This window comes from Cavia porcellus, unplaced genomic scaffold, assembly GCF_034190915.1.
Source record: "Cavia porcellus strain 051 isolate PalLab524CR breed Dunkin Hartley unplaced genomic scaffold, mCavPor4.1 scaffold_34, whole genome shotgun sequence".
Classification (NCBI taxonomy): Eukaryota; Metazoa; Chordata; class Mammalia; order Rodentia; family Caviidae; genus Cavia; species Cavia porcellus.
The window spans coordinates 20368198-20396128 of NW_026947517.1; the positions used below are offsets into that span (position 1 = coordinate 20368198).

The 27931-nt window shown below is 40.9% G+C and overlaps 1 long non-coding RNA gene across 1 annotated transcript; it reads left to right on the forward strand.

Annotated features, from left to right (window-relative positions):
* LOC134474660 (uncharacterized) lies at positions 1 to 27357 on the forward strand. The gene is made up of 3 exons (XR_010045524.1): positions 1 to 171; positions 26527 to 26626; positions 27172 to 27357. It is a non-coding gene; the product is annotated as an uncharacterized LOC134474660 (long non-coding RNA).
* Positions 27358 to 27931: the final 574 nt, after the last annotated feature.

Genomic DNA, 27931 nt, shown 5'->3' on the forward strand with positions numbered 1-27931 from the left:
AGTCCTGCCTGTATACAAGGGACAGAGCCTGAGAGCAAATTCTCCCCTATTGGCAAGTTCACTGAGTATGTAGCTCTGTGCACTGAGCTACTATGGTAGCAGCCCCAGCAAACTCTCCAGGATCCATACACAGCAACTCTTAATACAACAGCATATTTTCTCTTGTATCAGGTAGGTACAGACTGACCCGCCTTCTATCACACATGTGTCTTGTCATATTTTGCAAATGTATGTAATGAATAGACAAAATTTGACCTCTCTACCTTTTTTCACCAATCAGTCATTCTAAGGTTATTGCTATGTTTTAGCAGACTTTCAATACATGGCTTGCTGTGGTTTGTTTATTCATTCAGGTTTTACTGGATATTCACATTGTAGTTTTCAGTTTAAGGAAAACAATGTTGATGTGAATATCTTGTAAAATTCTCTTTATGACATAGAGAATTGGATGCACAGAATGTTAAGGTAGTCAGATGTGTTACTCTTAATTTAACTACCAAAATGATTTCTGAAGTGAATGTACCACTAGCAAGGCAGAAGGAGTCTCATTCCTACACTTCCTCACCAATGTCAGTGTACTTTGATGTAAAAGACAAAGTCTGCTCTTTAATGCTCTTCAAAACATGAGCAAGATTTCTCCTTGTGTGATGAGTATTCACTTACCTGATTACTGGTAATAATAAGAGACATGTACATACTGGGAATGGTTCATCTGACTCCCAAGAGAACGTTGAAGGCCTTCAGAAGTGGTAGACACTTGGACCCCACAGAGGCCTTGGAATCACTGCTGGCTCCTGCATAAATCACACTGCATGACCCAGAGAACACTGCCTCCTACTGAGGGTAAGGCCCAATGACCAGGATAGTCCCTGTGAGAGTTCTCTAGTATTTCATGATAGGCCTGCTCCTTGACAGAAGGTGGAGGTGTAAGAGCCCTTAGCCTAAGGATGGGGACTTGTGGGAATGCTTGTCTCTACCCATAATGCCCTGGAATATGAGACTTGGTGAAACAGTTGAAGCAAAATGTGAGTGAAATTGTCCCAACATGGGTTTTATAGCTATGGGAAAATGGTGCTGATAACATAAAGTTGTGCCCACAGAATGTGTCCCAAATTTACTCCAGCCAGCACTCCCTATATGTGACAAGTTCTACAGAATGTGCAAATGACACCCTGTCAGCAGATAAGCACACTCTCATAACCTTGTTGATAACATCAGCCTGGGATCAGAGATGCCAGGCAAGCAAGGTGCTGATTTGTAGAACATGACTACACCACAGGGACTGGGTCCTGTTATGTACAATATCTGGGGTTGGGTAACAGGGAACTAAGGAGCATAACTGGATGCAGCCCCACATTTTATGCAACAGGTAAATTCAGCATTGGGGCACCCAATTGTGCAGTGGATACGACTTGACATGTGTAACTGTGTATCACTGAAAAATGATACAAACATTTGGAGTGGCAACAAGCTCATCAGGGTGGTGCCCACTGATTGGCTTACTGTGGAAGCCTCTTAGGTCTGTGTGAGCTATGGATGATCATAACTATCGCAACAATGACTGGGACACCACCTGGGTTTTCCCATATATCCAGGGCACCATCAAACACATTATATTGGACACTCTGCATTATTGTGAAACAGTTCTATAAGTGACACAATACTCAACAGGTGCCAAAATATTGTAAAGGTGGCCTGGGGGATTTATCTGGTAGCAGTGTTGGTACCAAGGGCAGGAATCATGGACCTCACCATCCAGATTGAAACCTTTGTCAATGCAGGGCCCAATCTATGAACCTCACTTGATAGGCTTGGTGTTGCCCATGGATGAAACATCTCAAATGTGAAAGTTGGTTTTGCAAAACCACATGAGCCTTGATTTGTGAACCATAGCACAAGAAGGTACTTGTGCCATCTTGCATGTAGAATCTGGCATTTATATCACTGACAAACAGAGATAGGAACAAGAAGCCTGGGAAGAAATGGATGTGCACCTGAGATGCCTGGACTGCCACCATGGGCCACTGCTCTGACCGACAACCAAGGACCCCCTGGACAACCACTCAGGCCCACCCAATGGAGGAACTCCCCCACCTGCTGGACCTAGTATTGCCATTGATCGTTGACTCTAACCCTTTCTTCCAAAACCTTGGAATATAATGGATTACCATGCTGGCTCGATGAGAGACTCAGGAGCCCCTCATGCAAACAGAAGCCATCATCAGGCTCCAGTCAATGTGTTGAGTTTTCCCCTAAAATAGAGGTCTTCAGTGGGTAAACAGGAGCAGAAATGAAGCTCTTTCCAAATATAAGCCCTTGTCAAAACTGACAAGAGGATCAAGAATCACCTTCTCCACACAGAGAACATTGGACAGGTTGAGGAGTGCCCCAATAAGGTCTCCTCCAAATGGAGCAAATTAAAAGAGCTTATAAGAAACCCAGTGACACAGTAGGGCCTAGGCTAACATGAACATTATAGACAGGGAGATCTGGTGACCTGCAACAACCTGAAGACATAGCAATTGCAGGAAGTAAGAGTTGACCTACATCAATACTTCTAGGCTATTTAGCCTGGGAAGAATATAGGACTCACAAAACAGGCTCTGCAGGAGGAATTCAGAGTGACTCTCCTTTTCATTTTGTTACCCAGCAATTGCACCAACATCCACCACACAGTAGGACCCTAAAGGTCAAACTATGTTGGGATTTAAAGACCAACTATGTACCTCAATTTTGAAAATGACAAGCAAATTGGCAAAGTGCGATCTCAAACATTAGTCAATCAGGAGCAATAACAGGCAACAGTGAAACAGAGGATCTTAAAAGTCATACACCAGAAATCTCTCAAAAGAGAGCAACTGAAGTAAAGAAACCAGTCCATGAGGCTATAGCAGAAATCAAATTAAAAGATTGTCTCTTGTAGAGACAGAAATACCAATCTTATTAAACTAGTTGCTCAACATAACTAGAAAAGAAATAAACTAAAAAAAAAAAACAAAACAAAAAAACACAGGAGCATGGGAAATTGAAACTTCGCGTGAATAACACAAAAAACAAGCAGAATCCATGAAACAAATGCAAAGAAATATCCAAGACAAAAAAACTACTGAAAGCTGGCAAAAACATTTGAATGAAGTTGAGGATACCTTGAGGACAGAGTTTTACATAGTGATCATGATAGGGTTAAACTTTTAAAATCAACAAATCAACATGAAGTGAAAATTCAGTAGCTCCAAGACAATGACAAGAGAAACATTGTAAGAGTAACTGGCATCAGTGAAGACACAGGAGTTGATACTAATGACATAACTAAATTATTCACAGAAAGTAATAGCAGAAAATTTCCCAAAGGTAAGAAAAGTCTGATATACAAATAAGTGAGGCGTGGAGAATGTCAAACAGTCACAACCAACATAAATCTACACCCAGATATATAATAATTAAGATCCCAGACATACAGCATAAAAAGAGAATACTGAAAGCTGTTAGAGAAAAGACACAACTCATGTATCAATGAAAGCCTATTAGAATCACAGCAGAATTTTCAGCATATAACTTCACGTTAAGAAGAGCTTGGAGTGAAGCATTTTAAGCCTTTTAAGAAAACAATTTTCAGTACAGACTAATGTATCCAGCAAAAATTTCATTCAGAATTAATGGAGAAACAAGATACTCCCATGACAAAGTACAACTGAATCAATTCATGTCCATCAAACCAACCCTAGAAAGAATACTGAAAGATATGCAAGATAGCAGTAAACATGACCACAATCTCCAGAACAACAGAAAGAAACCACCAGGCTGGACAAAATACTAAATAATGGAAAAAAGCAGGAAACCAACAACAGGAACACAATATGGCAAAGTCAAAGCAGTATATATTAGTGATATCCATAAAAGTAAATGGGCTCAATTCACCTATTAAAAGAAACAGGTTGACAGAATACATCAAGAAATAGGATCCCAGAGTATGTTGTATACAAGAAACACATCTGACTCAAAAAGAAACTCAGATTAAAAGTCAAAGCATGGAATAGAGTTTCCATGCACCAGGAACCCTGGAAAGAGCAGGGGTAGCTATTCTTTTGCAGACAAAGTGAAGTTCAAACATATAATGAATAAACGAGATAATGAAGGGCACTGCAAACTTTTACATGGATAACTACAAGAGGAACAACTAACAATTATAAATATATATGCACCAAATACAGGAGGACCCAACTATTTTGGACAAAAACTAATGGACATGAAAAGCTAACACACAAGAACACAATTGTAATAGGAGACCTTAACAACCCACTGTCACAAAGAGATAGATCAACTTAGACAAAAATTCAGCAAAGAAATAACATAACTGAATCATACATGTGCATGAATAGACTTAGTACATGTTTACATAGTATTCCACCCAATCATATCAGAACATACATTCTTCTCAGCTGCACATGGGATATTCTACAAAATAGACCATATATTATCCCATAAAACATTTTTAAGTAATTACAAATTCTTTCACAGTGACTGGGACTGAAAATCCCATTGTTTAGGAGTTTTGAAATCTATCCTTCTTAGTTAACTGTAGTCACCATACAGTTTAGTAGAGAACTGAAAATTTCTTGTCCACCATGACTGAGATGTTGTATTTTTGGGTGACCATCCTCCTTTCCCCATTCCTCATGGAAATGATCATTTTTTAAAATAAGAGTGCTCAAGAATTGTGTGGAGGCTAAAGTTACTTGGGGCACACTGCTTTTCAGAAAGACCAGGCAGCAGTACTCTGTAGCCCTTCACCTTGCTCCCAATTTTTGTTTCTTTGTTTGTTTTTCCTTAACTGAATTCTAGGAATTGGATGCAGGGCTGTCTTAGTTACTTTTTACTGGTTGCTGAGACAAAAATCCTGATGTGAAAATTTGGGAAAGGAAAGGTTTATTTCTTATAGTTTGTGGAGGTTTCAGTCCATACTCAGTTGGCTCCAAGGCAGGGTGGCATGGCAGGGCCTCAGTTCATGGCAGCTGCAAAGAGCAAGGAGGAAACAGGAAAAACCATCAGTCACAAGTTCTTCCTGCCATTGCATCACATCCTGGCTCTACCCCTAGGCCAGTGTAGCACTCACACCCCCAATGCAAGCTCTAAACAATGAACCAATCAGAGATGCATAATGTAAAGTCATGATCCTGGGGGCCACAGACATAAACTATGACAATGGACTTGCACTTAACTACACTAACTTCTGTTTTTAAAATTATTTTTTATTTTTAGCCAGGGTCACCATAAGTAACTACACTGCTGAGACACCATTCTTACACACAGATTCTTACAGGTCTATGTGTGGATGCATATTGATGTCAGAGACATTTCCCTTTCATAACTGAGATACTTGTTCTCACATGCATGTATTATTTCATGATCAGATTCCTTGGCTTCTTTCCCTGTAGACCCAGGGAGACCAATCTCAGCATGTCTGCAGCTTTCCCTGCTTCCTATGACCCACAATGGTACCACACACCCTTTATGTGGAAGAGAGGGATGGTCCCAGTTCCTTCCTGCTTCAAATAGCTGTGAATCAAACTCTTTCAAGGAAATCTTCCAAAGTTGTACAGCTCTCTGTAAGGGATAAACATCTGCTGTTAACCCTGTCAGGTCCAGGGACAAATGTGTGTAGCACTCTGATGTGAGCTGCCAGACAGGTCTCTGCTCTGCCTCCTATATTCTCCCCAGTGTTATTCAGCACCTGCCTTAAAACCTGCCATCAGGTGGAGACTCAGCACATCTCAGGGATGTGTGCCTGCATGAATCAGCTTTGAAGGCTCAGCATTTTCTTCATTTGTTGCCCAAATGTGATTCTGTTGTTTTTATTTAAAGAGAAAAACAAAACAAAACAGTAAGAGAGTTCAAGTAATACAGAATTTCAAGAAAAAATACAATAAGAAATCACTAGTTAATAGATTACATAATGTCATCTCATTAACAGTTGTCCAGATTACAAAATTAAAGCATACAAAGTGGACATTAATACAGTGAAGTTGTAGACAGTTCTGTTCAATGATCCAACAAAAACTCAGTAATATGGTTTTCTATTCTATACACTTAAATATACATACAGTTATATCCTTTAGATCACTTTGTTTTCCTCTCTTTTTTATGATAATAATTACACATTTGGGGTTTTATTATTCCCAAAGTTCTTATAACTTTTACTTTGAAGAGGAAAAAAATAAAAATAAAAACATAACTAATGAAACAAAACAAAACAAAAAATCCCAATGTGACAAAGCAAAACAGAGTCAGTTAGAACAGGAGGATGGACATAGTATATAATGCAAAAGAGAATACCAGGTGATCAACAATGGTTACCACTATGCCTCTTGCTATCTTAAAAAGAGTTGCCTGTATCATCTGTTATAATAAATTTGAACAAAACTGTACATAACAAGGCCAATAAGACCCACATTTGAGACCTTACAGGACTTTCAAAGAAGATAATAGTCAAACCATAATGAGCATCATAGAATATCTTGTTGCCTTCAAAGTGGTTGCCCACCCTCAAACTTGATGCTATTAAGCAAAACAGAATGTAGTAAAATCAGTCAGGACAAGATGTGGAGAACAATACATGGGTTCAAATCAGTTAATAAGAAAATAAAAGAGTTACTATAATATATCCCGGTATCTTTAACTTAGTTTTCCCTTAAAAATAATAAGAAATTAATTTTTTTAAAAAGGGAGATTGAGATAAAAGAGGACATATCAATAGAACAACACAGGTCAGAACTGAACAATTTAAGCATCATTGTGTTTCACCACCAGATAGCCTGACATAATAGTTGTTACCATAGTGTCTCTTTCCTTGACATATTTGAGTATAACTTTGTTTACTATAGCATCAAACTTATCAAGACAGTGTGAAATCATTCAAGAGAATGAAAGTATTGCAGGGTATTTAGAACCAGCTAACAGAAAATGAACAATGGTTTCTATACTATCTCTTTGCCTATAAAAATTTTTCTTTATACTATCGCACATATTAAAATATAATATGATACAACATGTTAAAACCAATGGAAACATGAACAACACCTTGATATGACTTCAAAACAGGATGATATTAAATCAGCACTAGCTATTACGCTGCCTAATTTTCTTCAAAATAGCTATTCATACTTTCACAGACAATAAAATCGAACAACCTAGATTTAAACCGTTCCAATTAATGAATGAAAACATTATATGGCTTCAAACCAATATGATGGGAATCATGATTAACATGCACTTTTATGTACTATTATAATTTCTTACACTAGGGAAACTATTCAGTATTTATATATGTGAGTTTGATTTATTTCACTTATGAGTATGTTCTAAAGCTGCATCCATTTATTTATATCTCAATGTGATCATCCTTTATGTCTGAGTAGTACTTTATTGTATAGAAATACCACAACTTTTTTGTCCACTCCTCAGTTGATGGACACTTAGGTAGTTTCCCAGATCTGGCTATTACAAATTGTGCTGCTAATAAACATGGGTGCAAATATGTCACTGTGGTATCATGCTAAAAAAATGTCACTGTGGTATCATGCTTTCAGTTCTTCTGGGAATATGCCTAGAAGTGGTATTGCTGGGTCAAATGGGGCTTTCAATCCCAACTTTCTGAGAAACATTCCCACTGACCTCCACAATGTTTGCATAAGTCTACACTCCTACCAACAGTACAGGAGAGTTCCTTTTTCCCCACAGCCTCTCCAACATTTGTTGTTGGTGGTTTTCTTGATCTTGGCGATTCTTTCAGGAGTGAGATGAAATCTCAGTGTCATTTTAATTTGCATTTCTCTAATGACCAATGATGATGAAGATTTTTTAATATATTTATTTGTTATTTGTATTTCTCCATCTGAGAATTGTATATTCATTTCAGATGCCTATTTTTGGATTGGGTCTTTGAATATTGGCGGTCTGACTTTTTTTTAATTCATTATATGCTTTATAAAGAAGTCCTTTGTCTGAGGGACAGTTCACTAACATTTTTTCCCAGTTCATAGGTTTTCTTTTCACTATGTTAGAGATCTCTTTTTACGTGCAGAAATTTTTTAATAAGAGATGATCCCACTTATTGATTCTGGGAAGTATTTCCCATGTGGTTTGAATCTTGTTTATGAATTCTCTACCTACCACTATGTCTTCAAAGTTTTTACCCAATTTGTCTTCCAATAGATTTAGTGTTTATGTTTTAATATTTAGATCTTTGATCCTTTCAGATTTTATTTTAGTATATGGTGATAGGCATGGGTCTAGTTTTAGTTTTCGGCATATGGAGAGCCAGTTTTTCACCACCATTTATTAAAGAGACTGCAATACTTCCAGTGAACATGTTTGGGCACTTTATCAAAGATAAGTGGTTGAGTGTGTTTGTAGTTGTGTTTGTATCTTCTAAATCTATTTTCTAATATATCTTCAGCTCTGTTTTGATTCCAGTAGCATGTCAATTTTATTACAGTTGCTTTGTAGTCTTCAAGGTTTTTACCCAGTTTGTCTTCCAATAGATTTAGTGTCTATTCTAGGTCTCTTCTCACTCCAGATGAGTTTTTAGGAGTGATTTCTTGAGATCTATGAGGTGCGTTGATGGTATATTTATCGGGCTTACATTGAATCTATATAATAGTTTTGAGAGAATGGCCATTTTCACAATATTTATTTTTCCTATCCATGAGCAAGGGATGTCTTTCCATTTTCTGAAATCATCTTCAATTTCATTTTTCAGTGTATAATTTTCCCTGTATAGGTCTTTCACTGTTTTTGTGAGAGTAATTCCTAAATATTTCATTTTTTGATTGCTAGTGTGAAGGGTGTGGCTTCTCTTAGTTTTTTTCTCTGTGACTTTGTTGTTAGTGTATAGGAATGCTATTGATTTTTGAGTATTGATTTTGTCTCCAGCCACATCGCTGAATTTATTTATTATATCTAGGAGTCTTTCAATGGAGTTTTGGGGGTCTTCTATGTAGAGTATCAAATCATCTGCAAATAATGATAAGTTAACTTCTTCTTTTACAATCTTTACACCTTTTATTTCTCTCTCTTGTCTAATTGCTCTGGCTAGTATTTCCAATACTATATTAAATAGGAGTGGTGAAAAAGGACATCCTTGTCTTGTGCCTGATTTTAAAGTAAAGGCTTTCAATTTTTGACCATTTTGTATGATGCTGGCTGTTGGTTTGTCATAAGTGGCCTTTATTATGTTGCAGTAAAGACGATCTATTCCAATTTTCTGCAAGGTTCTTATCATAAATGAATGTTGGACTTTATCAAAATCTTTTTCTGTATATATAGAAATGATGATGTGATTCTTACTATTGACTCTATTGATATGGAGGATTACCTTTATTGATTTATGTATATTGAACCATCCCTGCATGCCTGGGATGAATCCCACTTGGTCATGGTGTATGATCTTCTTGATGATTTGCTGCACCCTATTTGCCAAAATTTTATTGAGGATTTTTGCATCTGTGTTCATTAGGGAGATTGGCCTGTATTTCTCTTTTTCAGTTGGGTATTTCTAAGTTTTGGTACTACAGTAATATTTGCTTCCAGGAATGACTTAGGAAGGATTGCTTCCCTTTCAATTTCATTAAAGATTTTGAGGAGTGTCGGCCTTAGGTCTTATTTGTATTTCTTGTAAAATTCTGCAGTGAATCCATCTGGGCCTGGACTCTTCTTTGTAGGTAAGGATTAATTACATTTTCAATTTCATTAAAAGAATTTGGGTTATTCAGCAGTTTTACATCTTCTTGACCTAGCTTTGGTACTTCATATGCTTCTGTGGATCTGTCTATTTCTTCTGTTTTATTAAGTCTTTGAGAGTAGAGGTTTTTGGGCTAGGGATTTAGCTTGGCAGCATAAGCAACTGCCTTGCAAGCAGGCAGTTGTGAGTTCAATCCCTGGTACTGAAAAACAAAAGACAAAAAAATGAAAGTAGAGGTTTTCGAAACAGGTGTTGATGATCTTCTGTATTTCTATTGGGTCTCTAGTGATTTTTCCTTTTTCATTCCTTATTGCATGAATTTGAGATTTTTCTTCCCTTTTTTAAATAAGGCATCTAGGGGCTTATCGATTTTATTTATTCTTTCAAAGAACCAACTCTCTGATTCGTTGATTTTTTGGATTGTTTTCTTAGTCTCTATTGCATTGATTTCTGCTCTAAATTACAAGAATTTTTCATCTCTCACAGAATGAACTCATTCTGTATCTGGGGTTTTCTCTTCTATCAAAGAGCAATAGCAGCCACTGTTGTCCAGTAAAATTTGAACAGAATCTGATTAAAGGTTATTAAATACCCAGAGTATTAAATCACAGTGAGAAAAAGGTCAGAGTTGGGTGAGTTATAGAAGGAGAGGATAGGAGTTTGGGTGGCTCCAAAACTTAGCAAAAAGGTGGAACTCAACAAATGTGGAAATTGTACAAATTGATGATGTGCTTATATGTTACTGAATTTAACATGATGAAAATAATGGTATCTTAATTTTTAATTTAAATTGTGCTAGAATTTAATGTTTTGATTACAGACGTAGGAGTAGAAATATAAACTTAAAATAATACCAGGGGTACAAGGGGAGGGGAAGGGAAAGGCAGGTGCTTTGCAGGATTTGCCCTGAGTAGAGCTCAGGATGCTTGCTGTGGAGCCAGTAAAAGCCTCAGCTCTAGAATTCCTCAAGACAGGGTTCATAGCCTTAGTTTTCACTTTGCTACCAAAGCTGGAGAGATCACTGGATATGGGTCTAGCATAAATTCTGCATGTGGGACTTGAACTCAGTTAGGTACTACCCTGTATTAGCAGGAGAAAAATCACCAACTGTCCTTGTTCCTTGCAGGCTCTAGAACTTGCCAGTGTCTGTCACAGACAGTTCTGTGCACAAATCCACTCCAGGAAAGCTTCCCATTCTTTGACCCACTCACTTCTGCTTGCCTCAGTGTTGCTGGAGGTCACAAGTCTTGGAGTCTTTGTCTGTGTAAAATGTCCCTTGGACTTCCCAGAGGCCCACAGACCCAGGCCAAACCCACCTGACTGCAGTTCTCATTTTCAGTGAGCTTAGGTTGGTTGAACTCAACTGCGCATCTTGTAGAGTAGGACATCAAACTCCTGTGCCTGTTGCAGAGATCCTAGCCCCAGGCTTTTCATTGCCTGAAATGTGAAAGTGCTGGGACAGGTTGTCCTCGTGTGCTGACAGAAGTCCCTAATAGTGCTATGACCATCTTTCCTCCATTCTTCAGGGAAGCCTGACATACACCTAACTTTACCACCCTTGTGGCCTGTGGTCTCTGTGAGGAGGAGTGGTATCTGCAATGTTACGCTACTCATAGTCACTCTACAGGGGTGCTGTACTATAAATATCTTCAAAGTGTTTGGACAGAGAGCAGGGGTCCTGCCTGCCTTTCCTCCATCTTCAGTGTATATAATGATACATCATCCCATTCTATGTGCCTTAGTGGGACTCTCCTTACCCTATTATGTGTTCACATGTACAGAGGACAGGAAGTTAGGTGCATTCACAATAATGTGGGTAGTACCTCATCTGCTCTGCAGGGTGACTGTGTGGCCTGCACAACATTGAAGCACAGGACAACAGTGTTTATGTTGAATCTGGTCATTACATCTATCAGAGCCTAGTAAATTGACGATTAAATGTACCCCCCTGCTCCCTCCATGATTTCTGTGTGGACCTGGTTCCATAATATCTCACAGAGATTCCTGGTCAGGATAACATGGAATCCCACAGAATGAATCTCTATTGTCCTTCACAATAAACAGCAACTTCTTTGCCCAAGTGATGGATCCTTGGCAGGATGCTACGCTTTTCCAAGGCTAAGGAAATACAGCAGTGCTGGCAGGGTCTCACCTCTGAGGCAAAAGTCAGGGGTTTGGATTGAACTTGTCCTCCTGACTTCCTATGTAAACCTAGACATGACACCATGCCTCTCAGGACCTTCCCAATGTCTTCCTATGCTCTGTGGAGGTCATGCTGTCTTCTACTACCTGGGAACATCATCAGTGGTGTGAGATAACATTTGTAAAATCTGTGGGCTGGTATCAAATTTACATAGAGCAGGGAACTAGAAGTAAAATCCAGGGAGGGTTAAGATGGAGGTGGAATACAGTGCACGCAATGCTGGATTCTGCTGTATGGCAGTAGAAATGAGACTTAAATCCTGGACATGTTTTCTGGTGGATTCATGAGGGGGTGGAAGTGTGTCGATTCAGCCATCCTTATTTTCCCTAAGCCCCTCAATTTCTTCTATGTATTGGTGCTGTAGCCTCAAATCAGGACCTCACACAGACTAAGCAAGCATTATGGATGGAGCTACATCCCCATATTTATGTCCATAGCTCCTATATTCACACCTGTGTGAGCCACCAGGTCTATTGCCTGTGCTCCTGTTCAGTCACTGAAACCTCATCTTGTGATGGCCGTATTCTGAGTAGCCTGTTCCCTATATTATGGGACTAGCTTTGTGGCTTATTATTATTATTATTATTATTATTATTGTTATTATTAGTGTTATTATATTTCATTAACAGTGCTGGGATTGAGCCCAGGTACTCATGCATGGTTAGCACATGTTGTATCCGGAGATCTCTCCCCAGTTCCTGACTCAGTCTTAAATAACTGGATATGGCAGAGGTTGTGTGTTGGTACTACTAAGGTTCACACAAAATAACTGTGACCAACCTCCTCATTTTTTCATTTGTTCTCCCCAGTATTGTGGGGATTTTCTGGGGGGGATCTCTGGCTCCGAATAAGTCACTCCTGTCTCTGCAGCTTCTTTGAGGACAGGCTGATGAACCTTGAATGACAAAAGAGAAAACAGAGAGAGGATTCATCAGTCTTTTGAGTCCTGCCTGTATGCAAGGGACAGAGTTGGAGAGCAAATTCTTCCCTACTGGCAAGTTCACTGAGTATGTAGTTCTGTGCACTGAACTACTATGGTAGCAGCCCCAGCTAAGTCTCCTGGATTCATACACAGCAACTCTTGATACAACAGCATATTATCTCTTGTATCAGATAGGTACAGACTGACCTACCTTCTATTACACATGTGTCTTGTCATATTTTGCAAATGTGTGTAATGACTGGACAAAATTCGACCTCTCAACCTTTTTTCACCAATTAGTCATTCTGAGGTTATTGCTATTGTCGATGTCCGCTCCCGGCCGGCAGGAAGGACACACGACAAAGTCTGGCAGTGGACAACCTTTTCTTTTATTTTCCTTCTCCGTACAGCCTGCCCTGGGATCGCTCCCAGCCGAAGCCTCCTTTGGTCCGCTCCCCGCGGCTCCTTCTGGGCTTCTACTTCCGGGCTTCTCCTTCCCCCCAGGGGTGGCACCAGTATATATACGGATACAGTGTCCAATCATATTAAAGTGAGCAAGGCAAACTGATTGGCTAACATCATCAGTTGCCAGGCAGACTATATTGTTGAGCGGGTTGCTTACGCGGTAAGCAGGAAACTAACGTGCTCGATGGGAGGGGTAATCTACCTCAGGCTTTGCTCTTTCCTACAGGCCTCACGTCCGCCAAGTGAGGCGACCGGGCTCGGGGCTGCGGCTCCCAACATCTCCCCCTTTTTTATTTTTTTTATAAATGTGCGCATCGTAGCCCTTCCTGGACTGGGTGCAGAGGCTTATGCCCTATGCGTAGGCCCACTGTAGGTCCTTGGCTTAGACCCTGGTCGGCCGTCCCATGGTCCGGCAAGGCCCTGAGGCCCTCGTCCTTTTTCTAGGGCCAGGCACAAACTGGACGGAACCTGGATGCACACAAGCTTGCACTCATTTCCTCTCCGTAAAGAAATCCCCTCGGAGAGAAATTTAGACCTGGGCAGCATCTAACAGTCCAGCGGCTTACGTGCAGGATGGGGTAGGGCCTGGCTTAGGTTGAGTCGCACCGGGGGAGTACGCTCTTACCCGTCATTGACTCTCCTACCCAGCTATGTCATAATTTTTTAGAGGAGGAGTGTGGGAAGCTCACCGTCCCTAGACTCGGTCGTAGGCTAGGCGAGCGAGCCATGCATATGCCTGAGGATCTTCTTGTCCATTTCGGGCTACCGCTATTTCTATTCATCTTGTTGGTTGGTCTGTGATGGATCTCCGGTAGGGCAGGTCTGATCTTCAGTCGAGGGCTTTGTCGCCCGTGTCAGTCTCTCCGGTACCCACAGTGGTTCTCGTCCCGATTCCTGTGGGAAAACACAAACCGCGCCTCGGTTCCAGCTGACCACTGGATCCGGGCCCATCTATTGTCCTGTCAGGACATCTTTCCACTTCACCCACCCTTTATGGTTGGGGGAAGGGTTGCAGTGCTCCACGGCTGGGGAGCAATTATCATTATTTAAATTTAAAAAATTGTGTGTGAATAGTGCCATGGATAATCGTGCCTTTGGGGCCAGGCCTTGGCCTACTCCCCCTTTTTGTTTTTGTAAAATTTCTTTGAGGCTTCTATGAGCCCTCTCAATGATTCCTTGACCTTGGGGATTGTATGGGATACCATGTTTTAATTGAACCTCCATCATTTTGCAGAACTCATTGAAGGCTTTGCCTATATAGGCTGGTCCATTATCAGTTTTTAATATTTTTGGTTTGCCCCATGCGGCCCAAGCCGCCAGGCAATGATTGATCACATTAGACACTTTTTCACCTGTTTCTGCTGTTGCGAATATGACGTGAGAACAGGTGTCTGTGGAAACATGAACATATTTAAGAGTCCCAAACTCCTGTATATGTGTGATGTCCATCTGCCAAACATCACCAGGGATCAAACCTCGAGGGTTTACTCCCATCGGTATGGCAGGTTTGTATGTGGCACAGGAGTCACATAGTCGCACGATATCTCGTGCATCTGCTCTGGAAACATGGAAATGGTTTGCTAGTGTCCTGGCATTGACATGAAACTTATCATGGAAGGCACGGGCTCGCTCGATTGGTGTTAGTAAGGTAAAAATCCATAACGGGCGAGTGGCAGTATCAGCAGCCGCATTCCCCTGTGCCATGGGCCCCGGCAGGGATGTATGTGCTCTTATGTGGGTGGTGAAGACCTTATGGTGTCTGTTTTGAAGCAATGTCTGGATAGACAGGAACAGTCCAGCCACTGTGGAAGTGGATCTAATTAAACCGGCAGTCTCAAGCACTTGCATAGCATTGACCACATACCTAGAATCGGAGACAATGTTAATGGCTTGTGAGAACCGTTCAAGAATCATTTTAACGATCTGCAGTTCCACCACCTGAGGCTGATCTGGTTCAAATTGTATGGTAACCGGGGGCTTGCCTAGGATCACATAGGCGCCTATCCCCGTCTTGGAGCCATCTGTATATATTGTAGTTGCTGGGACTAATGGCTCAGAGGCAGTAACCTTTGGAAAAATTATAGGGTGCTGAGTGACAAATGACAAGATAGGGTCTTTAGGGTATTGATTGTTTATATCCCCATGGAAAACACATCTCAGAATGGCCCATGTATCTATGCAGGCAGCCAGGGTCTTGATCTGGCTGGCGGTATAGGGTACTCGGATGGCTTGTGGTCCTGAGCCAAAATGTTGGACAGCTCTATCATGCGCTTCAAGGGCCAATGAAGCGACTGCCTCCGGGTAATGCTCTATGACTTTTGCAGGTGAGACCTTAGGGTGTATCCACAGTAATGGTCCTTTCTGCCATATCACCGCTGTAGGCTGTAGACTAGTCTGTAGCAAACAGACATCAAAGGGTCGCCCTGGTTCAATTCTGTGTAAGGTAGCCCCACCTAAGGCTTCCTCCACTCTCTGTAAGGCAGCTCTTGCCTCAGGAGTGAGCCTCCTGTGGGAGGCTATATCTGGGTCTCCCTTTAGAAGGTCGAACAGGGGTTTGAGATCTGAATTTGGTATATGTAAATATGGCCTAATCCAATTAATGTCTCCCAATAGTTTTTGCATGTCATTTAGGGTCCTAACGCCATCTGTCCTAATGGTGACCTTCTGTATAAGTCTGGAGGCGACACTGAGGTCCACACCTGCTGACCCAGGGGTGGCCCTTGTTGAAGGCTGCCATCCTGAGCTGTCCTGTCTCTGGGGCGGGGGCCCACCTGTGAAGGGGGCCCCCTCTGGACGTTTTTTGGCCCTCTAGCATCTCGTCCACAAATACGGTTGCCCTGAGCATCAAAGACCGACCTACACTCCTCAGCTTTGTGTGATCCCTTCTTGCATCGCCCACAAACATATGGTTCTTCATTCCTAGGGCGAGGCCTAGCATCTGCATTGTTTGGGCAATGACGTTTAATGTGTCCTGGCTCCCCGCAGGCAAAACACCCTTTAGCCTTACATTCCCCTTCTAACCCTCGAGGTCCCCTCTGCTGTACAGCCGCGGCCAGGAGAGCAGCCACTCCCGAGTTGGAGAGCGGCCCCCCTATCTCTCTGCATATCCTAATCCAGGCGTTGAGGTCCTTGTTCTTATGAGGAGCTATCGCTGCCTTGCACTCCTTTGTACATTGCTCAAAAATCAGCTGCCTTACCAGCGGTCGAGCCACTCCCGGATCAGAAAATATCTTATCGGCAGCATCTTGCATTCGGGCCACAAAGTCAACAAATGGCTCTGTGGTACCCTGAATTATTTTTGAAAGACACAAGGAGGCTGTTCCGGCACCACTTACTTGCTTCCAGGCGCGGAGCCCTATGGCATTGATTTGTTCATAGACAGCGCCGGGGAACTGAGTCTGATCATCAGCGTGCCGACCTTCTCCCATAAGCATTTCTTTGTTCCACCCCCGGTTTCCCCGATTGGCGTTTCTCTCAGCCTGCTCTGCAGAGAACTCTGCGTACCAGGCTCGCCAATCCAGGTAATTACCCGAGGGCAGACACGCCTTTGCCAGCTGAATCCAGTCCGCGGGGGTGAGGGGCCCAGAAGACAGATTCTCCAGCATGGCAATGGTGTAAGGCGCAGTCGGCCCAAAGGTTGTAACTGCATTTTTAAGTTCTCTAATCTGCTTTATCTCAAAAGGCTCCCATGCATTGCGTCCCTGGCCCATAGCTACTTGTACAGGAAATATCCCGTAGGGGCCACTATCTATCCCAGGTGGATGTACCTCATGAGACAAGCGTCCCCCCTGCCAAAGCCGCCTGTAAAAATACCGACCCGCCGGCGGCGGAGCATAAGACGGCGGCCATGATTGGGCGGAAAATGGGGGCCCGTGCATCACTTCCTGTTCTGGCGAAGAGGAAGGGAGCTCCCGGGCGACCGCCTCGTGGCGAGGGATCGCCTCCGGGAACAGCCCCCAAGGTAAAGAACCCTGCGACTCCTTATGGAGCGACTTAGGCTCCTGACAGCTGGTCTCTTTGGCCTCCTTGCCATTCAACTTTCCCTCGTCCTCGGAGTCAGACGACTCCGAGGCTAGAGCCCCGTCCTTCTCCTTAGCATCTTTGTTCCCCTTGACGGGCCCCTCTCGGGAGCTCCCCGACTGGGCCTGCTCAAATACCCTGCGTACTTTTGTAAGCTCTTGAGAGCTTTCTCCACAACCACCCTCGCTCTTAGTGTTGCTACCTAGCATGTTTCCCATCTTTTAATATGTTACTCACCGCGTGAGGCCCAAGGAATCCGCCACTTATGCGTGAGCCTGAGGGGAGTCTAAAAGCCCTGTAGGTGCGCGCCACCCAGAGCCCAGGCTTATCCCCAACTCACCTGTCTCGCAGCTCTGTACTGGAGCGTTGTCCACTTCCACGTCTCGGGGGTGATCAGTCCCCGGGCGGGCCTCCAAATGTCGATGTCCGCTCCCGGCCGGCAGGAAGGACACACGACAAAGTCTGGCAGTGGACAACCTTTTCTTTTATTTTCCTTCTCCGTACAGCCTGCCCTGGGATCGCTCCCAGCCGAAGCCTCCTTTGGTCCGCTCCCCGCGGCTCCTTCTGGGCTTCTACTTCCGGGCTTCTCCTTCCCCCCAGGGGTGGCACCAGTATATATACGGATACAGTGTCCAATCATATTAAAGTGAGCAAGGCAAGCTGATTGGCTAACATCATCAGTTGCCAGGCAGACTATATTGTTGAGCGGGTTGCTTACGCGGTAAGCAGGAAACTAACGTGCTCGATGGGAGGGGTAATCTACCTCAGGCTTTGCTCTTTCCTACAGGCCTCACGTCCGCCAAGTGAGGCAACCGGGCTCGGGGCTGCGGCTCCCAACATGCTATGTTTTTAGCTGACTTTCAGTGCATGGCTTGCTGTGGTTTGTTTATTCATTCAGGTTTTACTGGATATTCACATTGTAGTTTTCAGTTTAAGGAAAATAATGTTGATGTGAATATCTTGTAAAATTCTCTTCATGACATAAAGAGAATTGGAGGCACAGAATGTTAAGTTAGTCATATGTGTTACTCTTAAATTAACCAAAATGATTTCTGAAGTGAATGTACCACTAGGAAGGTCGAAGAAGTCTCCTTCCTACACTTCCCCACCAATATCAGTGTACTTTGACGTAAAAGACAAAGTCTGCTCTTCAAAACATGAGCAGTGTTTCTCCTTGTGTGCTGAATATTCACTTACCTGATTACTGATAATAATAAGAGACATGTGCATACTGGGAATGGTCCATCTGACTCCCAAGGGAATGTTGAAGGCCTTCAGAAGTGATAGATACTTGGACCCAACAGAGGCCTTGGAATCACTGCTGGCTCCTGCATAAGTCACTCTGCATGACTCAGGCAACACTGCCTCCTTCTGAGGTTAAGGTCTAATGACCAGGATAGTATCTGTGAGAGTTCTCTAGTATTTCGTGAAAGGTCTGCTCCTTGACAGAAGGCAGAGGTGGAAGAGCACTTAGCCTAAGGAGGGGACTTGTGGGAGTGCTTGTCTCTACCCATAATGCCCTGGAATATGAGAATTGGTGAAACAGTTGAAGCAAAATGTGAGTGAAATTGTCCCAACACGGGTTTTACAGCTATGGGAAAATGGTGCTGATAACACAATGTTGAGCCCACAGAATGTGTCCCAAATTTATTCCAGCCAGCACTCCCTATATGTGACAAGTTCTACAGAATGTGCAAATGACAGCCTGTGAGCAGAAAAGCACACCCATAAACTTGTTGATAGCAGCAGCCTGGGATCAGACATGCCATTCCAGCAAGGTGCTGAATTGTAGAACATGACTACACCACAGGGACTGGGTCCTGTTATGTACAATGTCTGGGGTTGGGTAACAGGGAACTAAGGAGCATAACTGGATGCAGCCCCACATTTTATGCAACAGGTAAATTCAGCATTGGGGCACCCAATTGTGCAGTGGATACGACTTGACATGTGTAACTGTGTATCACTGAAAAATGATACAAACATTTGGAGTGGCAACAAGCTCATCAGGGTGGTGCCCACTGATTGGCTTACTGTGGAAGCCTCTTAGGTCTGTGTGAGCTATGAATAACAATAACTATCCCCACAATGACTGTGACACCACCTGGGTTTTCCCGTATATCCAGGACACCATCAAACATATTATATTGGACACTCTGCAATATTGTGAAACAGTTCTATAAGTGACACAATACTCAACAGGTGCCACCATATTGTACAGGTGACCTGGTGGTTTTCTCTGGTAGCAGTGTTGCTACCAAGGGAGGAATCATGGACCTCACCATCCAGATTGAAACCCTTGTCAATCCATGAACCTCACTTGCTAGGCTTGGTGTTGCTCATAGATAAAACATTACAAATGTGAAAGTTGGTTTTGCAAAACCACATGAGCCTTGATATTTGAACCACAGCACAAGAAGGTACTTGTGCTGTCTTGCATGTAGAATCTGGCATTTATATCCCTGACCAACAGAGATAGGAACAAGAAGCCTTGCAAGAAATGGATGTGAACCTGAGACACCTGGACTGCCACCACAGGCCATTGCTCTGACTCACAACCTAGGACCCACTGGACAACCACTCAGGCCCACCCCATGAAGGAACTCCCCCAACTCCTGGACCTAGTATTGCCATTGAACTTTTACTCTAACCCTTTCTCCGAAAACCTTAGAATATAGTGGATTTCCATGCTGGCCCAATGAGAGACTCAGAAACCCCTCATGCAAACAGAAGCCATCATCAGGCTCTAGTCAATGTGGTGAGTTTACCCCTAAAATAGAGGTCTGCAGTGGGTAAACAGGAACAGACATGAATCTTCCTCCAACAATAAGCCCTTGGAGAACCTGACAAGAGGGTCAAGAATCACCTTCTCCACACAGAATATTGGACAGATTGAGGAGTGCCCCAATAAGGTCTCCCCCAAATGGAGCAAATTAAAAGAGATTATAAGAAACCCAGTGACACAGTATAGCCTAGGCTGACATGAACATTATAGTCAGGGAGATCCGGTGACCTGCAACAACCTGAAGACATAGCAATAGCAGGAAGTAAGAGTTGACCTACATCAATACTTCTAGGCTAGTTACCCTGGGAAGAATATAGGACTCACAAAACAGGCTCTGCAAGAGGAATTCAGGGGACTGGCTCTCCTCTTCATTTTGGTACCCAGCAATTGCACAAACATTCCCCACACAGTAGGACCCTAAAGGTCAAACTATGTTGGGATTTAAAGACCAACTATGTACCCCAATTTTGAAAATGACGAGCAAATTGGCAAAGTGTTTTCTCAAACATAAGTCAATCAGGAGCAATAACAGGCAACACTGAAACAGAGGATCATAGAAGTCATACACCATGAATCTCCCAAAAGAGTGCAACTGAAGTAAAGAAACAAGTCCATGTTGTCATAGCAGAAATCAAATTAGAAAGACTGTCTCATGTAGACACAGAAATACTAATCTTATTAAACTAGTTGCTCAACATAGCTAGAGAAGAAATAAATTTAAAAAAAAACAGTAGCATGGGAAATTGAAACTTTGCATGAATAATGTAGAAAACAAGCAGAATCCATGAAACAAATGCAGAGAGATATCCAAGACAAAAAACTATTGAAGCTGGCAAAACCATTTGAATAAAGGTGAAGATACATTGAAGACAGAGTTGAACATAGTGATCATGATAGGGTTGAACTTTTAAAATCAACAAAGCAACATGAAGTGTCAATTCAGTAGCTTCAAGACGATGCCAAAAGAAACATTGTAAGAGTAACAAGCATCAGTGAAGACACAGGAGTTGATACTAATGACATAACTAAATTATTCACAGAAAGTAATAGCAGAAAATTTCCCAAAAGTAAGAAAAGATATACAAATAAGTGAGGCATGGAGAATGTCAAACAGTCACAACCAACATAAATCTACACCCAGATATATAATAATTAAGATCCCAGACATACAGCATAAAAACAGAATACTGAAAACTGTTAGAGAAAAGGTACAACTCACCTATAAAGGAAAGCCTATTAGAATCACAGGAGAATTTTTAGCACATACCTTCATGTTAAGAAGAGCTTGGACTGAAGCATTTTAAGCCCTTTAAGAAAACAATTTTCAGCACAGACTAATATATCCGCAAAAATTTCATTCAGATTTAATGGAGAAACAAGATACTTCCAAGACAAAGTACAACTGAATCAATTGATGTCCATCAAACCAACCCTAGAAAGAATACTGAAAGACATGCAAGATATGGGTAAAAATGACCACAATCTCCAGAACAACAGAAAAAAACCACCAGGCTGGACAAGAAACTAAATAATGGAGAAAAAGCAGGTAACCAACAACAGGAACACAATATAGCAAAGTCAAAGCAGTATATATTAGTGATATCCATAAAAGTAAATGGGCTCAATTCACCTATTAAAAGAAACAGTTTGACAAAATACATCAAGAAATAGGATCCCAGAGTATGTTTTATACAAGAAACACAGCTGACTCAAAAAGAAACTCAGATTAAAAGTCACAGCATGGAAATGAGTTTTCATTAACCAGGAACCCAGGAAAGAGCAGGGGTAGCTATTCAGTTTGCAGACAATGTGAAGTTCAAACATAAAATGATTAAAAGAGATATGAAGGCCACTACAAACGTTTACATGTATAACTACAAGAGGAACAACTAACAATTATAAATATATATGCACCAAATACAGGAGGACCCAACTATGCTAGACAAATTGTAATGGGCATGAAAAGCTAAACACACAAGAACACAATTTTAATAGGAGACCTTAACAACCCACTGTCACAAAGAGATAGATCAACTTAGACAAAAAGTCAGCAAAGAAATGACATAACTAAATGATACCTGTGCATGGATTGACTTAGTGGATGTTTACATAGTATTTCACCCAACCATATCAGAACATACATTCTTCTCAGCTGCACATGGGATATTCTACAAAATAGACCATATATTATCCCATAAAACATTTTTTAAGTAAATGTAAGTGGAGCGAAATTTTCTCATGCATATTACGGGACCATATTGCACTAAAATTGGAAATCAATGGCAAAAATCCTGGAAAAACCTGCATAAATACATGGAAATTAAATAACAATCCTGAACAACCAGTGGATTACAGATGAAATTAAAGAAGAAATAAAACAATGTCTATAATACAATGAAAATGCATAAACAACATACCACAACCTATGGGACACAATGAAAGCAGTCCTAAGTGGGAAATATATAGTAATAAGTAGTCACATCAAGAAAATGGAATGAACACAAATAAAAAACCTAATGCTATATCTCAAGCTTCTAGAAAATGAAGAGCAAGTCAAACCCAAAGTTCATAGAAGAGTGGAAATTATAAAGATTAGAGCAGAACTTAATGAAATTGAAACCAAAATATTTACAAAGAATTAATGAATCAAAGAGCTGTTTTTTTGAGAAAATAAAATTGATAAACCTCTAGCCAAGCTTATCAAGAAAAAAAATCCACAAAATATGGACTGAAAAGAGAAAAATTACTGTAGATCCCATGGAAATTCAAAACATCATGAACACCTTCCTTGAAAATCTCTACTCACATACGGTGCAAAACAGAGGAAATAGATTTGTAGAAATATGAACTATCAATGACCAATCAAAATATATAACAATTTTGAGTAACCAAATATCAGCTGCATTAATCAAAAATGTGATTAAAAACTTAACCAACAATAAAAGCCCATATCCTGCTGGATTCAGGGATGAATTCCATAAGAAATTCAGAGATCTGACTGCAAAACTCCTTAAACTCTTCAATGAAATTGAAAGAGAATTAGTCCTCCCTAACTCATTCTTAGAACCAAGTGTTCATTCTGATTCCAAAACCAGAGAGAGATCAAACTAAATAACAGAACTATAGACTAATTTCACTAATGAACAATGATGCAAAGATTCTCAATACAATATAGGCAAATAGAATGCCGCAAATCATCAAGAAGATTATACAACATAACCAAGTAGGATTTATTCCAGGAATGCAGGGATGGTTCAATATGCACAAATCAATGAATGTGATACACCACATCAACAGAGCCAAAAATAAAAATCCCCTAATCAGTGCAATGCATGCAGAAAAAGCTATTGATAACATACAACACCTGTTCATGATAAAAACCCTACAGTAACTCAGAATAGACGATATGTACCTCAAAGTCTAAAGACTATTTATTACAAACCTACAGCCAATGTTATACTAAATAGACAAAAACTGAAAGCCTTCACACTAAAAACAGGAATCAAGACAATGATGTCCACTACCACTCCTAGCCAATAGAGTTCTGGAAATATTAGCCAGAGCAATCAGACAAGAGGGAGAAATAAAAGGAATAAAAATAGGGAAAGAAGTTAAATTATCATTATTTGCCGACAACATGATACTCTACATAGAAGACCCCAAAATCTCAATTGAAAGACTACTAGAGGCAACAAACAAATTCAGCAACATAGCTGGATAGAAAGTCAACACTCACAAATCAATAACATCCCTGTACACAAACAAAACACTCCATGAGAGAAAAGTTATGAAATATCAGCTTTCACAATAGCATCTAAAAAAATGAAATACTTAGGAATCAACCTAACTAAAATTGTAAAACACCTATATGCTGAAAATTATACAACTCTGAAAATGGCGATTCAAGAAGAAATTGAAAAATGGAAGGATATTTCTTGCTCTTGGTTAGGAAGAGCCACTATTGTGAAAATGGCCATACTTACAAAACTGTTATACATTTCAATGCAATCCAAATCAAAATATCATTAACATACTTCATATCTAGAGAAAATAATTCTGAAATTCATCTGTTAACAGAAGAAATCTAGAATAACAAAAGCATTTCTGGGCAACAACAGAAAGACAAGACTTATCTCAATTCCTGACTTGAAACTATACTACAAAGCCACAATAATAAAATCAGCATGGTACTGGCAAAGAAATAGACCTGAGGATCAATAGAACTGATTAGAAGATGAAAACACTACTACAAAGACACAGAGCCACCTTAAATTTGTCAAAGGGGCTAAAAATGTTCACTGGAAAAGGATAGCCTCTTTAAAAAATGGTAGAAAAATTGACATTACATGCTAAAGACTGAAACTAGACCCATACCTATCACCATACACTAAACTACAGTCAAAGTGGTTCAAGTATCTGAATATTGAAAAAGAAACAAAAATCTACTGGAAGACATGGTAGATAGAAATTTTGGAGACATAGGAATAGGCAGAGAATTCATTAATAAAACACAACCACATGGAAAATACTTCAAAGAATCAACAACTTGGATCTCATATTACTAAAAAGTTTTTGTACATAAACAGAAATCAAATAAAGTCAAAAAAACCCCACAGAGTCAGAAAGAATCTGGATAGATGACAAAGGACTTGTATGCAGAACATATAAAAAATTGAAAAATGTCAAGCCCTCAAATTCAAAGATCGTTTCCAAAAATGGGCATCAGAGGTAACTACACAGTTCTCAGATGAAGATATATAAATGGCAAATAAATGCATAAAGAAATGTTCACCATCATTGGTGATTTGATAAATGCAAATTAAGACAGCACTAAGATTTCATCTTACTCTGGAAAGAATGACTGACATCAAGAAGTAAACTGAAACAAATTTTGGCAGCATGAAAGGAAAAAGGAACACTTGTCCACTGTTGGTGGGAATGCAGACTGATAAAAGCACTGTGCAAATTAGTGTGGAAATTCCTCAAAAAACTAAGATTGGATGTTCCATTCAATCCAGCTATTCCCCTTCTGGGTATTTTCCCAGAAATTTGAAAAAAAATATTTCACAGTGATATATGTGCAATGATATGTGCAACACAGTTGTGATAGCTAAATCTTGGAAACAACAAAATGCCGTCAACCACAAGTGGATGAAAAAATTGTATTTTTTCACAATGGAATACTACTCAGATATAGAAAAGGATGATTTGAGGCCTTTATAAGTAAATGAAAGTAACTTGAGAATATCCTTTCTCATTGTGTCTCTAGTGTAAAAAATAATAAAAAACTGACAAAGAATTGGGATCCAAAAAAGTATAGTATATATTGTAAAAGCAAAAGTAAAGAAACGGGCTCTAAATGATATAATGATATGTATAGTATGAAAGATAGATGACCATATTACTAAATTTCTGTTAGATCACTGAAAGGAAGGGTTTGCCCATCAATGTTTCAGTATTTAGTGACTTTTTATGTTTTGTTTTTGTAACTTTAACAACTGTTTTTAAGATAAGAATATGTAATGTATCAACTAGTAATTTTGGGAGTTAATTTTTTTGAATTCTATATTCTACACTTCTTTGCTTTTTTGTATTTTGTTTCTTTTAATTTTATTTTCTATCTTTAAATTTAAAAAATTTAAAAGAAATGGACATGGAGTTTTGTGTGCTTGATGCCTTGCAACAGGACCTGCTCATGCAGTGGTGGGAATCCTTGGGATCCACCTGGCTCTGGGTGGCCATAAGCTGCACTGTGGCATGATTAGTGGTATTATTTTTTACATTTATTGTTGTCATGCTCTTTGTGTGCATGAGTCCACCCTATAGGTCACTTACAATAAACACATTTTCCCTGATATTTGAGGTGGTGGAATGTGAGAAACCACTGCACACTGCTTCAACACCAAAAGGTATGAGGACCTATGGGATCTGACCCAACCAATTAGCATATGCACACCATGGACATAGTTATATAAGCACAAGTTAACATAGACAGCCATGGATGTGCTCAGGCTTGTGACACTATGCAAGAATGTAATGCTTGATGACGGCTGATATATACAGGCTGGATAATAAAGATGGTTGCTTACTGCTGTTGCTAATGTTGGCTCCATGTGGTTTCTTCTCTCTGGGGATCTTACCCACTAAAATACCAATTCACCTCCCTAATTCTGAGAAAATTTCATGCTGCAGACATAGGGCACTTTAATGCCCCACAAAACTAAAGTCTCTGTGCCTTGTTCCAAGCCATGCATCATATCCTAAAGCCAAAATCTCTGTTGGGGTACAGCTTTAGAAAGGACAACAAGTTATATACCTGTGCCATGGTGATCACTTCCTAATCCCTGTGATGGACATTTTCCCCACTTCCATTCCTCTTCTGTACCCCACAGGGCATGAAAGGTCTCAAATGTTCTGACGTGGACCTGGAACGCAGCTCCCCAAGCAGCAGACATATAGTTCTTGAACAGACTGCCTGGACCATGGTCTGAGGTGAGTCAGTCCCAGGCTGGAGGCTGAGGACAATAGTTTCTGTTGGCCCCATTCTCACACAGTAAAGCTACTTACCAGCATATCTTAGCCTCCCTTGATCTCTGAACCCATGGGGAGTCACTTTTCCTATGTGTCATGATGTGTTAAAATCAGGCACAGCACTAATGCTGGCAGGGAGATCCCTTCCCCAGCACAAACCCTTCTGAACATGACTCCCTCCAAGTACTCTTCAAGCCATGTTCTTAACATGTGGCATCATGTTGTAGTTGAGTGCCATGAGGGAGAGCACAAAACAAGGGCAGGAGCAGGTGCTATGGTACCCATAGATTTGGGCAGCCCTTCTCTGATGTGTGTGGACCCCAGGGTGGCACTCTTGAATGAGCTATGGAGATCCATGCCTGAGGGTGTTGGGTCAGGGAGGCATTTGGACCCTGGCTGTGTCAAGGAGCCACGTTGAGCAACACAGAGTGTGTACCACTACCACATGCCCAGGACATCCTCTCACGCTGTCTTTGTCATTCCGCTACAAGCCTTTGTCTACACAGGGCCCCCACTGCCCACTCCAATCTTCCCTGGACCTTTGAATGAAATCACAGGAGGAGGCAGTGTATGTGTAGCTGCCCAATATCAAGTGTCACTGTTGTCTGCTGTCACCCAAAAGGTATGGTGGGTGGAGGCTGGGGATTTAGCTCAGTGGCATAAGCGCCTGCCTTGCAAGTGTGTGGTCCTGAGTTCGATACCTGGTACCGATAAACAAAAAAAAAAAAAGTATGTAGAGTATCATGTCATCTGCAAACAATGACAACTTAACTTCTTCTTTTCCTATCTTTACCCCTTTTGTTTCTCTTTCTTGCCTAATTGTTCTGGCTAGTACTTCCAGTACTATATTAAATAGGAGTGGTGATAAAGGACATCCTTGTCTTGTGCCTGATTTTAAAGTAAAGGCTTTCAATTTTTGGCCATTTAGTATGATGCTGGCTGTTGGTTTGTCATAAATGGCCTTTATTATATTGAGGTAAAGACCATCTATTCCAATTTTCTGTAGAGTTTTTATCATGAATAAATGTTGGACCTTATCGAAGGCTTTTTCTGCATCTATAGAAATGATCATGTGATTCTTATTTTTGGCTTTATTGATATGGTGAATTACATTTATTGATTTGCGTATGTTGAACCATCCTTGCATTCCTGGGATGAATCCCACTTGAATTCCTTTTAAGGAAACAAGAGACAATGTTGATAACCATTGTTGATGACCTTGTACTCTGTTCTACATCATGTGCTATGTCTATCATTGGTTTGGAC